At 41.4% G+C, this 15,138-nt stretch overlaps 1 protein-coding gene across 1 annotated transcript in view; it reads left to right on the forward strand.

The window, feature by feature from the left end:
* Positions 1-15,138, forward strand: part of LOC126456642 (protein artichoke) — a 368,100-nt gene that overhangs the window by 182,783 nt on the left and 170,179 nt on the right. The window lies entirely within an intron of this gene.

Below are 15,138 nucleotides of genomic sequence, written 5' to 3' on the forward strand. Positions count from 1 at the left end.
TGGACATGTGTCCGGAAACGCTTACTTTCCATGATAGAGCTCATTTTAGTTTCGTCGGTATGTACTTTACTTCCTCGATTCACCGCCAGTTGGCCCAATTGAAGGAAGGTAATGTTGACTTCGGTGCTTGTGTTGACATGCGACTCATTGCTCTCCAGTACTAGCATCAAGCACATCAGTACGTAGCATCAACAGGTCAGTGTTCATCACGAACGTGGTTTTGCAGTCGGTGCAATGTTTACAAATGCGGAGTTGGCAGATGTCCATTGGATGTATGGATTAGCACGGGACAATAGCCGTGGCGCGGTATGTTTGTATCGAGACAGATTTCCAGAACGAAGGTGTCCCGACAGGAAGACGTTCGAAGCAATAGATCGGCGTCTTAGGGAGCACGGAACATTCCAGCCTATGACTCGCGACTGGGGAAGACCTAGAACGACGAGGACACCTGCAATGGACGAGGCAATTCTTCGTGCAGTTGACGATAACCCTAATGTCAGCGTCAGAGAAGTTTCTGCTGTACAAGGTAACGTTGACCACGTCACTGTGTTGAGAGTGCTACGGGAGAACCAGTTGTTTCCGTACCATGTACAGCGTGTGCAGGCACTATCAGCAGCTGATTGGCCTCCACGGGTACCCTTCTGCGAATGGTTCATCCATCAACGTGTCAATCCTCATTTCAGTGCAAATGTTCTCTTTACGGATGAGGCTTCATTCCAAAGTGATCAAATTGTAAATTTTCACAATCAACATGTGTGGGCTGACGAGAATCTGCGCGCAATTGTGCAATCACGTCATCAACACAGATTTTCTGTGAACGTTTGGGCAGGCATTGTTGGTGATGTCTTGATTGGGCCCCATGTTCTTCCACCTACGCTCAATGGAGCACGTTATCATGATTTCATACGGGATACTCTACCTGTGCTGCTAGAACATGTGCCTTTACAAGTACGACACAACATGTGGTTCATGCACGATGGAGCTTCTGCACATTTCAGTCGAAGTGTTCGTTCGCTTCTCAACAACAGATTCGGTGACCAATGGATTGGTAGAGGCGGACCAATTCCATGGCCTCCACGCTCTCCTGACCCCAACCCTCTTGACTTTCATTTATCGGGGCATTTGAAAGCTCTTGTCTACGCAACCCCGGTACCAAATGTAGAGACTCTTCATGCTCGTATTGTGGACGGCTGTGATACAATACGCCATTCTCCAGGGCTGCATCAGCGCATCAGGGATTCCACGCGACAGAGGGTAGATGCATGTATCCTCGCTAACGGAGGACATTTCGAACATTTCCTGTAACAAAGTGTTTGAAGCCACGCTGGTACGTTCTGTTACTGCGTGTTTCCATTCCATGATTAATGTGATTTGAAGAGAAGTAATAAAATGAGCTCTAACATGGAAAGTAAGCGGTTCCAGACACATGTAACATATTTTCTTTCTTTCTGTGTGAGGAATGTTTCCTGAAAGTTTACTTTTTTTTTGTTCTAATAAAACTCCATGTCATTCCAAACATGTGTGTCAATTTCTACCTCTCTATCTACATTATTCCGTGATTTATTCAGTTTTCAAATTTATACTGACTTTTTGATCACATATATATATATATATATATATATATATATATATATATATATATATATATATATGGGGTGGTCCATCTGAAGTTTCGGATGAGATTATCTCGAAAACTATACATCGGGTAAAACAGTGGGTAAGACAATTTCGTAAGGTCAAAGGGGAACATCAAATAATGTTACAAGTGACCGCCAGCCCCGCCCCCTTGTGTGGGGCGGGGGACAACTTTTAAATCTTAAATGGAAACACCATTTTTATTGCAGATCGGATTCTCCAAAAAAAGTAATCAAATTTTGTCTGAAACTTATTTTAAACCATTGACAGATGCTGCTGAAATCGAGAAAAAAGTAAAATTTGGGATGAACTCCGATTTATTTAGAATTATCCGAGAAAGACGTGTCAAATCGATAAAAAATGTGCACGAATTCTTTCGTTACGCCAAATTAAGCTATTTTCTTGCGAAATATACTGTATCCTACTTTTAGCGTTACCCAGGAACAACGACATTGACGTAGTAGAATGATGTTCCCATGGGACACTTCATAAGTGTGGGTCCCCTTGCCCTGTGGATTTCGTGTCCAAACCCAGTACATGGACACAAAATCCACAAATAGAAACCCATTGGTAACAAAGTATGGAAAGATAGCACAAGTCGAAAGTTTCAAATATCTCGGAGAGATTATACAAAAAACAGGAGTAAATTCGACAGCCAATAAAGAATGAGTTGTAAAGCTACAAAAAGCTTGCAGACTTACATGGAACCCTTACAACTAAAGAAGTATTTCCGTTAATGCCAAATTAAGACATCACAAAACAGTAGTCTTACTCGAAACGACAGTAATCAGGGGAAGAACGAAAATCATGGAAATGGAAAGCAAGAGAGGAAAATTCTGAGAAAGATCTAAGGGCCAGTTCAGAGAAAGGGTATCTGGATAAACAGAACTGTACAAATAAACAGCCTGCCGGTGTGGCCGTGCGGTTCTAGGCGCTTCAGTCTGGAACCGCGTGACCGCTACAGTCGCAGGTTCGAATCCTGCCTCGGGCAGGGATGTGTGTGATGTAATTAGGTTAGTTAGGTTTAAGTAGTTCTAAGTTCTAGGGGACTGATGGCCACAGATGTTAAGTCCCATAGTGCTCAGAGCCATTTGAACCATTTGAACAAAAAGACAGAGAGAATTACAAACAACCTCAGAAAAAGAAGGGCTAAATTCTATGGGCACATTTATAGGATAAATGAAAATAGGCTGAGCAAGATGATTTTTAACATAGTGATGAGTAATACGATGAAAACCATGGAAGACCTCAAGAAACTAAATATCTCGACAGATGAAATAACGAACAGAGAAAGAAAAAAAAAGTCAGAAACAAAAATTCGAGAAAACACCAAAAGAGAAGAAACCAGAAAGAATTGGGCAGAAGAGAGGAAGAAGAAACAGAGTGAATATATCAGAGGTTTTTGGGAAGAGAAACGAAAGAGACAAAAAAATGCCATGAAAATTGATTGTGTTTTAATGCTCTCCTAAATGGGTAAACAACGATAAGTATATATATATTGAAACGTCCCCTTTTGAACAATTATGCATGACTGTCCTTAAACTGACACACAATATTTTTTTACCGCAACGCAAACTGACTTTCAATAATCCCTACAAAAGAATGGCCCTGACTAACATTAACCTATACCTTTCACAAATCACTTACCTCACCAAAAATCTTCGTTACTCGAATTACTGCAATACAGCGAGCGCCAATACTGCCAGCTAAATAAAAGATTCAAACTACGGAAGGCACTAACTACTGATAGGCATAGTTAGCAAATGAAAGATTTTGATAGAGAACAAACAATGTATTTACCTTAATAGTCATAATTGACATCCAGTCTTACAAATTTCAAAACTCCGCCATCTCTCTCCCCACATCCACCACTGCTGGCAGCTCACCTCCAACTGCGCAACGCTACGCGCTGTTCACATGCAGCTGCCGCTGCCCAACACTACAATGGCAGACAACAATGCAAACTAGCCACAGACTGCACACAGCACAGCCAGTCATTTTTCATACAGAGCGCTACGTGGCGTTACCAATAAGAAAACCTAAACAACCTACTTACATAGCCCCCATGCTCTCCAAAAAAAAATTTACAAATTGTTTTGGGCACTGGCCAATACAGATTTGAAAAAATTTTTCATAATTACAGTAAGAAAGATATCAAATGCACACACTTATTAATACAATGTTGGTCAAAAGCTAAAATTTTCTCACAGTCCATAAAGACAGTCCTGATCATTCATCACAGTAAAACTGCCGTTTCTTTTCTCAAAGTCTGAGCAGTAAAAGACAATGCACAAGGAAGTAGTGGATTTCCATGCAGTCTTGAAGAAGTAGTGTTGTCCTTCCAACAGAAAGACAATGCTGACTCTTGACATGCAGACAGGTAATGGGTCACAACAGAGCAAACCCACAGCAGAGTCATTGGAAGTTTTGAAGAATATTGGTAGGTAGGTCATCACAGAGTAGACCAACTGTAGTCCTGGTAGAGATTACGGTATTGGTGGGCCACCAGAGGAGCAGACCCACTGCAGTCCTTGTAGAAATAATGGTATTGGTGGGCCATCGAAGGTGCAGACCCACTGTAGTCCATGTAGAAATGGCCAGCATCCATCTGTTGTGACTGTGCAGGTGCTGCACAATCACCATTGAAGAGTCTTGCGGATAATATAGCAAGTCCATAAACCACAACTTGTGCACTCACAAAGTTTCTGGAATTGTCCTTAGAACCAGCAATGCTGTTATCCAGTCCCTTGCTGAATTATTAACACACGTGCAAACACTATCAGTCCCTACTTCTCACATATTGTCCATATACTATGACCAACAGAAACGTGTGCAGTGAAATGCAACTTACAAGTTACTTAATTTGATGAAATGGTGTCAATTACAATTTTATAACATAAGAATACAATAACAATGGTACAAAATACATCATTAAAGAACATAACAACACAGATAACATTTGTAGTAAAACAGGCTTTACAAAACAATAGAAATAAACATGTACCTCAGTGTTACAGGAATTAAGACATAAGTAAATATATAAAATAATGAGAATAGTTTTCGAAACATTAATTTCTCACTTGAGCATAGAAACAGAACAGAATTAAGAATGTCTAAACATCTTTACAAAGTGAATAACTTATTATTAATGCAAATTATAGTTGAAGCTAACAGTATTCCTCATCATAGTGAATGTACCTTAGTACTAAAAAAATTCTACAACATAAATCGTATTAGCTAAACACATAAAGACAGGAAAAACACAAAAGTGCAAGAGTACACAAACACATAGCAGAATAACATAAGAGGAAAGGGCAGGGTTTGTTTTCAGTGTAACATTTGGTACTGCAGTCCAACCTAAAACTTCATTCCATAGATCTTTCGTCTTATTTCAATATTTGTTTCCACCAAAAAAATACTATCCAAGCATGCTTTCTGTATTTATATGTTCACACATTTCTTACCTCATTATTTATTTTCCATTATCTTACCTCATCATTTATTTCCAAGAAAATCCTACCTAAACCTGTTGTCCCTAAACCCTACTTTTTTTGTTCATATCCTCTTTCAAAATACTTTTTTGGCCAAACCATTTTCTTATAGCTTCTCAATGCATTTCTTCCAATTCATCACAACTTGTTCTCTTATATGGCCTACCCCATTTTAAGCTAACTTAAATCTACTGATCTCAGATGCTAAACTAAGGGACGAGGCAATGCAGCAGCACAAAACAATTAACACAAACAACAATGACAAAAAATGAAAATTTGCAAAGCAAGCAGCATTATAGAAATTAGCAAAGCAATTGCAATATTACAACTAATATAAGGCAATGTGCAGCAAACAAGAAAAATAAATCAGTAGTAAAACTGGCTTAACAGAGTAATACAAAGTCAAATTCAGTAACACTATGCCTGGCAAGCAGCAGCAGCAAATGTAATAACTTATATCTAAACATGACAAAGCTCAAACAGAAAAAGTAGTACACTAAAGACAACAATGCAGATAAGGGAAATGTCTATTCACATCTTAATATCTATGTCATTAAAGTGGCGCACCACAAAAACTAATTCTACAAAAAATTACCAAGTACTTGAATAGAAAATTATATATGCAGTTACTGTTATTAGTCCCTTCTTATTGTTCTTCCCATTCCAAGAGCTCCTTTTTCGAAGAATGTGGATCATAAAGTAATTATTTAATAGATCTGTTGACAGAAAGTGTTCACATTAGCAAATGCATTTAATTTTATTTTATAAAACCAATGCTGCAACACAACTGGAAAACAGGTATCAAATGAAATAAGCATCTATGTACAAAGCATAAAAATATCGTTCAATAGCCATGTGACATTTCATAAGTTAGTAGAAATTCTCTCAACTCTCGTAGAAAGACACTTGTCATGATCAGGTGTGCAGATGTACGAATATTTCCCATCAATTCATAAGCATTTCAGTAAGTAGCACAAAGTACGAGTAATCATGTTTCCAAGTAATGAGCATGTCGTATTTGCGATGCTTTCTACAAAGTAACGTCAATAGCGAGGATAATGGCCTCTATTTTTCTCCACCTGTGCCTCTGAAAGGCACACACTAATGGCTTTTTTTCCAGGCAGGTGGTACAGCTGGGCGTCCACGACGCATTATGTGAAGGTCATTTAACTTTCTTACCGAAATATTTACGTCAGCAGTTTGTGCTACAGTGACAGTCTCATATAAAAAATTTCACAGGAGAATTTGCGTTACAAATGTGTAGAAACAAAATCCTATAAATACAACAGTGTCCAAAAAATTTTCAGTGGCATTGTGATACATTCACACATGTACACACATTACATAACTCTTAAAGTACGATTCTTGGTTTCCAATATCCTTTTTCACAAGTCAGAGTCCCTAACCACTATTCATTACTCCTTACCTTATTACACATATAAATATTCATCGACATTTCTTCAATATTTCATCATAACAGATACGTAGCATAATCAAATTCCTCATATAGCATCCGCTTATTGACCATAAACATACCTCAGCAGCATAATACACATCGTCGTCGTAAAAATAACATCATAACACCTCAGCCAAATCTCAAAAACGTCGTAGCTTTCTGCAATAATGTCAAAACCTAAAAAGAAATTCTCTGCTCATTTCAATAGTGTCATCTACCTCAAACGTACTTTAAAAATCATGATCCCATACCAAATACGACATTCAAAGCTCTCATAGTATCACAATGGTTCCGAAAAAATATGAACAGTTCACAAAGTACAGACAAAATACAATTTCATAAGTATGAAATTATCCAACTGTGTAATTGCGTAAACATGTGTCACTGATGTAGTAAAAAAAATTTGTTTCTCTGTTAAATAATCAGATAGCTGTGTAATTTATGTGTTAGAGAAATGTGGTACCGATGTGTAAAGTTGTATAAGCAAATACCATATTAGCTAGGGCTCCTTGTGCTTGCCAAACACATGGTACACAAAGTAGGCGTGTACCCCCCTGAGGATTAATGTAATTATACCCTCAGGTGTTACAGATTACAGCAATGGAATGAAATGTATCACGGAAAACTTTCTTTGTAATTCAAAAATCTTTAAAAATAAATGTTTTCAGTATAAAATTAATCACTCAAATACGTGTCCTGTAGCGCTAAATGTGCGCCTTGCTGTAAGATAATTCTGTGGAACTGTTGTAGTTATCGTCCTCCATAAGCAAAGTTCTGCTGAAGTCAATGTACTTACCTCATCATAAACGAAAGTGAAATGCTTTGCGTATAGATATCGTAGTTATTATGCAACTTACAGTGATCAAGAAAGTATTATAATGTAACGTATTGTTGTGCTACGAAAAAGGCTGTCTCATTGTAGCTATACCACAAAAGTTACTACGAAAACATGTTTTTCTTTCCAGAATAATTCAGACAAACTGTGCAGATATAAAACAGATACACCGCAAAAGCAACAATGTAAATTATGTCACATATTAGTAGCGTCGTGATATCATCGTGTAGCTGTCAAAGAAACCAAATACTAAGTCATCTTTAATCTCACAGAAAGTACTTCAAATCCAGAATGTATTTTCAAGTAAACCAAAATGTTGCATTAAAATCTCATTAGCAGTATATGTTCTAAGTATGTAAGCCTTATAGTCGTTACATAATCGTGCAACTAACAAGCAAGAATGTACAAACACAATAACACTGTGTCGTCTGTTCACTATAACGATGCATTCGTAATTATTGTCTAAATATGTTCCCTAGGTTCTAGACTGGATAGTTAATTTTAAAACATAGTTGCATGTGAAGTTTCTAAGTGTGACAAAGAGTACTAGTAACATGAAGTGAAAAATTTTTATAGCAAAGACTAAGTTAAAAAGCAGATTATCTCTCAATAAATGGTTTTACATGTGAAATGTGGTGCAATCCTTTACTCTTCCTACTATGCGAAGCTCGAGCTACAACGGAATTATCGTGTGATATATGTGGGTAAAGAATACTGGAATTTTTCTCGAGGTTAGCGTGTATGTTATTTTTCTCTGAGCCAGCCGGCGCACGTGACTGCCTGTGGTGGGAGTCATTGCCTGCTATCTCTTTGTTGGCGTGCGTCGTTATAGGGATTAGGAGACCTAACTTCTACAAATTCACCTTGCCCAGCCCTGTTTAAATCCCGCCAGTTCTGATGAAATTCAGTTCTGTCGTTACGATTATATCGTCTGTTGTCATGTCGGTAGTTCCTGTAGTTTCTTTCTTGTCGGTTAAGTGGTGGAGAATTTCTAGCGGAATGGTAACTGCGCGCTGAACTGTTGCGTCTGAAGTTATTCTGTCTCTCTTGATAATAATTGTTTTTGTTCCCATATTGTCTGTTTCTATGGTAATCTCTGTCATATTCATTACTACGGAAATGCGAACTTTCTCTGTAACTATTATTACTCTGCCAGTGGTTGTCATATGGGTGGTGTCTGTTTTGGTCACGATTTGCGTTGTAAGAATAGACTTGTCGTGTCCAGTTATTGTTTCTGTCTTCTGTCGTCACGGAATTGTGACGGATGTGACCTGTAGTGACTGTTTTCCTGTTTTCGCATCCCGCGACAGTCTGAGTCAATTTCTTATTCTTGTAAGAGTTCCTGAAAAGCTTCAATGTCGTCTTTGCAACGTCCTGCCAAAATAATATTTCTTAAATGTTCAGGCAATTTCATTAAGCAAATGCGGATGAGTTCTGAAGGGCTGTATGAGTTTGACAGGTATTGATTCTTGTGCAACATGTCTTCAAAATATTTGACAAAACTGGAAAATTCAGATTGTTCAAAGTGTTTTATCATCATGATGCTATGTTTTACTCGGTCTTGCGTAGCTTGAGACCAATATGCTGAGAGGAAGGCATGATAAAATTCTCCTTCACTGTGGCAATCGTGAATGACCGATCACATTCTTACAGCTGGTTCATTCTCTAAGTAGCCACACATAAATTCTAATCTGTGCTCTAATGACCAGTTGGGAGGAAAACAATGAGAGAATTGATGGAGCCATGCTTGTGGATGAATGTCGTTGCCAGAATTCTTAAATGTTTTGAATTTACGTGTAGTAATGAACAGCTTATAGTCAAAATCATCATGTCGGCGAGTCGCATGTCGGTCATTGTTACGTCGTTTCGGCGGTTCAATCTCAAAATTCGGTGTTCGTTGCCAATTTCTTTCATAATTTCCGAAGTGCCCTGAATTATTATTTTGTGGCTGTTCCGTATTTCTAAGTCCCTTTTCCCGTATTGGAGCGCGAGTGGCCTCTGAAATACGTAATTCTTGTATTACCTGTGTCAGCTGATCTTGTACTTCCCGGATTTCTCTTTGGTGCTGCGTATTAATTTTTTTCTGATTTTGTTTTAATTTCCTAACTTGTTCACACTCTTCTGTGTCATTAAAGACTACCGGTTTTGTGTCATTCAGATTATCATCTACCTTCGTAGATAAATTATTTAGCTGATCCGAAAGTTCAGCTACTTTCTCTGATAATGAACTAATTTCCTCCATGTGTGTTTGTACTGTGTCCTTTAAGTTTTGCTGAGTTTTTGCAAGTTGTGTAACCGAATCGGTAGATGCAACTGAGTCAATTTTAGCTTGCAAGGTCTCATGATTTTCATGAACAATAATTTGCAGTTCTTTTATGGCTGCTTCGTGATTCTGTAATGCATTTTCATGCCACGAAAAAATAGGTTGAAAATGCTCACATATTTGTGTTTTTACGTCGTTACAGACTTTTTGACATTTCGATTTGATTTTATGTAACTCAGTAGTTAAATCTTCACGTGTTTGTTCAAGCGTGGTGTGAAGATTTTGTTCCATTGCGTCTAACTGTTGCTGTGTTTGTCTCTGGTGTTGTTCCATTGTGTCTAACTTTTGAAGCTTTTGCTGTGTTTGTCTCTGATTTTGTTCCATTGTGTCTAACTTTTGAAGCTTTTGTCCCATTTGTTGCATTAATTGTAATAATAATGCACTGATGTCTGAAACATGTTCTTCAGTGCTTTTCGGCAGTGAATTTGCGCCGGCAACATTCACATTTTGACAAGCGGAAAATGTCTCTTGACTCATTTGAGAAAACGTTGAGAACCCAAAACCTGTGTCTGCAGTATTTGCAATATTGTGTCCTGTCATTTCGGAATCCTGAGGGGAGCTGTTACCGACCGATCGATCGATAATGCTTCCCTTTTCACTAATTGTTTCACTGTCTACACCATTATTTGACGCCCGCTCCATTTCCCTATGCACAGTTACCAAATTACTACTTTGAATGTCTGTTAATTCGTTACACAGCGGTGCTGGTAAGCTACGCTCGTCGTCACTATTATTTCTCTGTTTGCTTTGGAGCCTAGTGTTACGTTTTTCACAAGCCATTATTGTCACAATATTTCACACGATAACACAGAAAATAAGAGAACACATTAACATAGCGCTGAAAATAATATCTAGTTAATTGCAAGCTGCGAAATACTTGGTGCAAATTTACATGCATGCCACACCTGTTTTACTGTGCAACAATGAAAGACTGCAACTACAAAGGAGATTCTCTCTACAATTACGCGCTAGCAATAAACAAAATCTACACTAATTACACAAACTACAAGAAAAAATCAGAAGATTCCGGTGAGGTATCCTCGGCTAAGGGTCGACATATGAAACGTCCCCTTAGAACAATTATACATGACTGTCCTTGAACTGACACACAATATATTTTTAGCGCAACGCAAACTGACTTTCAATAATCTGTACAAAAGAATGGCCCTAACTAACATTAACCTATACCTTTCACAAATCACTTACCTCACCAAAAATCTTCGTTACTCGAACTACTGCAATACAGCGAGCGCCACTACTGCCAGCTAAATAAAAGATTCAAACTACGGAAGGCACTAACTACTGATAGGCATAGTTAGCAAATGAAAGATTTTGATAGAGAACAAACAATGTATTTACCTTGATAGTCAGAATTGACATCCACCACCGCTGGCGGCTCACCTCCAACTGCGCAACGCTACGCGCTGTTCACATGCAGCTGCCGCTGCCCAACACTACAATGGCAGACAACAATGCAAACTAGCCACAGACTGCACACAGCACAGCCAGTCATTTTTCATACAGAGCGCACTGTGGCGTTACCAATAAGAAAACCTAAACAGCCTACTTACAATATATATATATATACTATCCATGTTCATGGCACTTTTTTTGTCTCTTTCTTTTCTCTTCCCAAAAACCTCTCATATATTCACTGTATTTCTTCTTCCTCTCGTATATATATATATATATATACTCCTGGAAATGGAAAAAAGAACACATTGACACCGGTGTGTCAGACCACCATACTTGCTCCGGACACTGCGAGAGGGCTGTACAAGCAATGATCACACGCACGGCACAGCGGACACACCAGGAACCGCGGTGTTGGCCGTCGAATGGCGCTAGCTGCGCAGCATTTGTGCACCGCCGCCGTCAGTGTCAGCCAGTTTGCCGTGGCATACGGAGCTCCATCGCAGTCTTTAACACTGGTAGCACGCCGCGACAGCGTGGACGTGAACCGTATGTGCAGTTGACGGACTTTGAGCGAGGGCGTATAGTGGGCATGCGGGAGGCCGGGTGGACGTACCGCCGAATCGCTCAACACGTGGGGCGTGAGGTCTCCACAGTACATCGATGTTGTCGCCAGTGGTCGGCGGAAGGTGCACGTGCCCGTCGACCTGGGACCGGACCGCAGCGACGCACGGATGCACGCCAAGACCGTAGGATCCTACGCAGTGCCGTAGGTGACCGCACCGCCACTTCCCAGCAAATTAGGGACACTGTTGCTCCTGGGATATCGGCGAGGACCATTCGCAACCGTCTGCATGAAGCTGGGCTACGGTCCCGCACACCGTTAGGCCGTCTTCCGCTCACGCCCCAACATCGTGCAGCCCGCCTCCAGTGGTGTCGCGACAGGCGTGAATGGAGGGACGAATGGAGACGTGTCGTCTTCAGCGATGAGAGTCGCTTCTGCCTTGGTGCCAATGATGGTCGTATGCGTGTTTGGCGCCGTGCAGGTGAGCGCCACAATCAGGACTGCATACGACCGAGGCACACAGGGCCAACACCCGGCATCATGGTGTGGGGAGCGATCTCCTACACTGGCCGTACACCACTGGTGATCGTCGAGGGGACACTGAATAGTGCACGGTACATCCAAACCGTCATCGAACCCATCGTTCTACCATTCCTAGACCGGCAAGGGAACTTGCTGTTCCAACAGGACAATGCACGTCCGCATGTATCCCGTGCCACCCAACGTGCTCTAGAAGGTGTAAGTCAACTACCCTGGCCAGCAAGATCTCCGGATCTGTCCCCCATTGAGCATGTTTGGGACTGGATGAAGCGTCGTCTCACGCGGTCTGCACGTCCAGCACGAACGCTGGTCCAACTGAGGCGCCAGGTGGAAATGGCATGGCAAGCCCTTCCACAGGACTACATCCAGCATCTCTACGATCGTCTCCATGGAAAAATAGCAGCCTGCATTGCTGCGAAAGGTGGATATACACTGTACTAGTGCCGACATTGTGCATGCTCTGTTGCCTGTGTCTATGTGCCTGTGGTTCTGTCAGTGTGATCATGTGATGTATCTGACCCCAGGAATGTGTCAATAAAGTTTCCCCTTCCTGGGACAATGAATTCATGGTGTTCTTATTTCAATTTCCAGGAGTGTATATATATATATATATATATATATATATATATATATATATGTTGTTGTGGTCTTCAGTCCTGAGACTGGTTTGATGCAGCTCTCCATGCTACTCTATCCTGCGCAAGCTTCTTCATCTCCCAGTACCTACTGCAGCCTACATCCTTCTGAATCTGTTTAGTGTATTCATCTCTTGGTCTCCCTCTACCATTTTTTCCCCATCACGCTGCCCTCCAATACTAAATTGGTGATCCCTTGATGCCTCAGAGCATGTCCTACCAACTGATCCCTTCTTCGAGTCAAGTTGTGCCACAAATTCCTCTTCTCCTCAATTCTATTCAACACCTCCTCATTAGCTATGTGATCTACCCATCTAATCTTCAGCATTCTTCTGTAGCACCACATTTCGATAGCTTCTATTCTCTTCTTGTCCAAGCTATTTATCGTCCATGTGAGAAATGAAAATTTGTACAAAGTCCGGGATTCGAATGTGGTTCTCCTGCTCACTGAGCAGATGCGCCAACAACTACGCCCCTGTGGCGCAGTGGCTTTGCGCAAGTTCGCGGACTACCCTAACACGCCTCCCTCCTCAAACCAAATTCCGATTCACTATCAGCCTGCTTGGTTTCCCTGTAAACTCGAACAGCGTTGCAGAGCCTCTCCAACTTCATTGCAGTAACAGCCCAGCATCGAGCGAAACGAGGGATCCTGCCTAAAATCCAGGCTTAGGTGCTTTAATCAAATGAAACGTTTCAAATCTCAAACATCTATGGTGCATATATGCAGACTGAAGCGACTAATGAAAAAGGTGCTATTTCAGTACACTTTGAGAGTCTCTATGCCGTTCGAGTTTAGGGGGAAGACCAAGCAATCTGACGCTCTAATGGGAATTTGGGTTGAGGAGGGAGGCGTGCTTAGGTAGTCCTTGCAGCTGTACAAAGCCACTGTGCCAGTTGCTTAGTGGCAGATTCGAATCCAGGCCTTGGTACAAATTTTCATGCATTCCTTCAGTCTGCATATATAAAATACCGTACAATGCATTGAGTTAGGTGCTTGAATGCATAAATTATTAGCACATCATCTACACTACTGGCCATTAAAATTTGCTACACCATGAAGATGACGTGCCACAGACGCGAAATTTAACCCACAGAAAGAAGATGCTGTAATACGCAAATGATTGGCTTTTCAAAGCATTCACACAAGGTTGGCGCCGGTGGCGACACCTACAACGCGCTGACATGAGGAAAGTTTCCAACCGATTTCGCATACACAAACAGCAGTTGACAGGTGAAACGTTGTTGTGATGCCTCGTGTAAGGAGAAATGCGTACCATCACGTTTCCGACTTTGATAAAGGTCGGATTGTAGCCTATCGCGATTGCGGTTTATCGTATCACGACATTGCTGCTCACGTTGGTCGAGATCCAATGACTGTTAGCAGAATATGGAATCCGTGGGTTCAGGAGGGTAATACGGAACCGCCGTGCTGGATCCCAACGGCCTCGTATCACTAGCAGTCGAGATGACAGGCATCTTATCCGCATGGCTGTAACGGATCGTGCAGCCACGTCTCGATCCCTGAGTCAACAGATGGGGACGTTTGCAAGACAACAACCATCTGCACGAACAGTTCGACGACGTTTGCAGCAGCATGGACTATCAGCTCGAAGAACATGGCTGCGGTTACCCTTGACGCTGCATCACAGACAGGAGCGCCTGCGATGGTGTACTCAACTATGAACCTGAGTGCACGAATGGCAAAACGTCATTTTTTCGGTTGAATCCAGGTTCTGTTTACAGCATCGTGATGGTCGCATGCGTGTTTGCCGACATCGCGGTGAACGCACATTGGAAGCGTGTATTCGACATTGCCATACTGGCGTATCACCCGGCGTGATGGTAAGGGGTGCCATTGGTTACACATCTCTGTCACCTCTTGTTCGCATTGACGGCACTTTGAACAGTGGACGTTACATTTCAGATGTGATACGACCTGTGGCTCTACCCTTCATTCGTTCCCTGCGAAACCCTACATTTCAGCAGGATAATGCACGAGCGCATGTTGCAGGTCCTGTACGGGCCTTTCCGGATACAGAAAATGTTCGACTGCTGCCCTGGCCAGCACTTTTTCCAGATCTCTCACCAACTGAAAACGTCTGGTCAATGGTGACCGAGCAACTGGCTCGTCACAATACGCCAGCCACTACTTTTGATGAACTGTGGTATCGTGTTGGAGCTGCATGGGCAGCTGTACCTGTACACGCCATCCAAGCTCTGTTTGACGCTATGCCCAGGGGTATCA

This window comes from Schistocerca serialis, chromosome 2, assembly GCF_023864345.2.
Source record: "Schistocerca serialis cubense isolate TAMUIC-IGC-003099 chromosome 2, iqSchSeri2.2, whole genome shotgun sequence".
NCBI classification, from domain to species: domain Eukaryota; kingdom Metazoa; phylum Arthropoda; class Insecta; order Orthoptera; family Acrididae; genus Schistocerca; species Schistocerca serialis.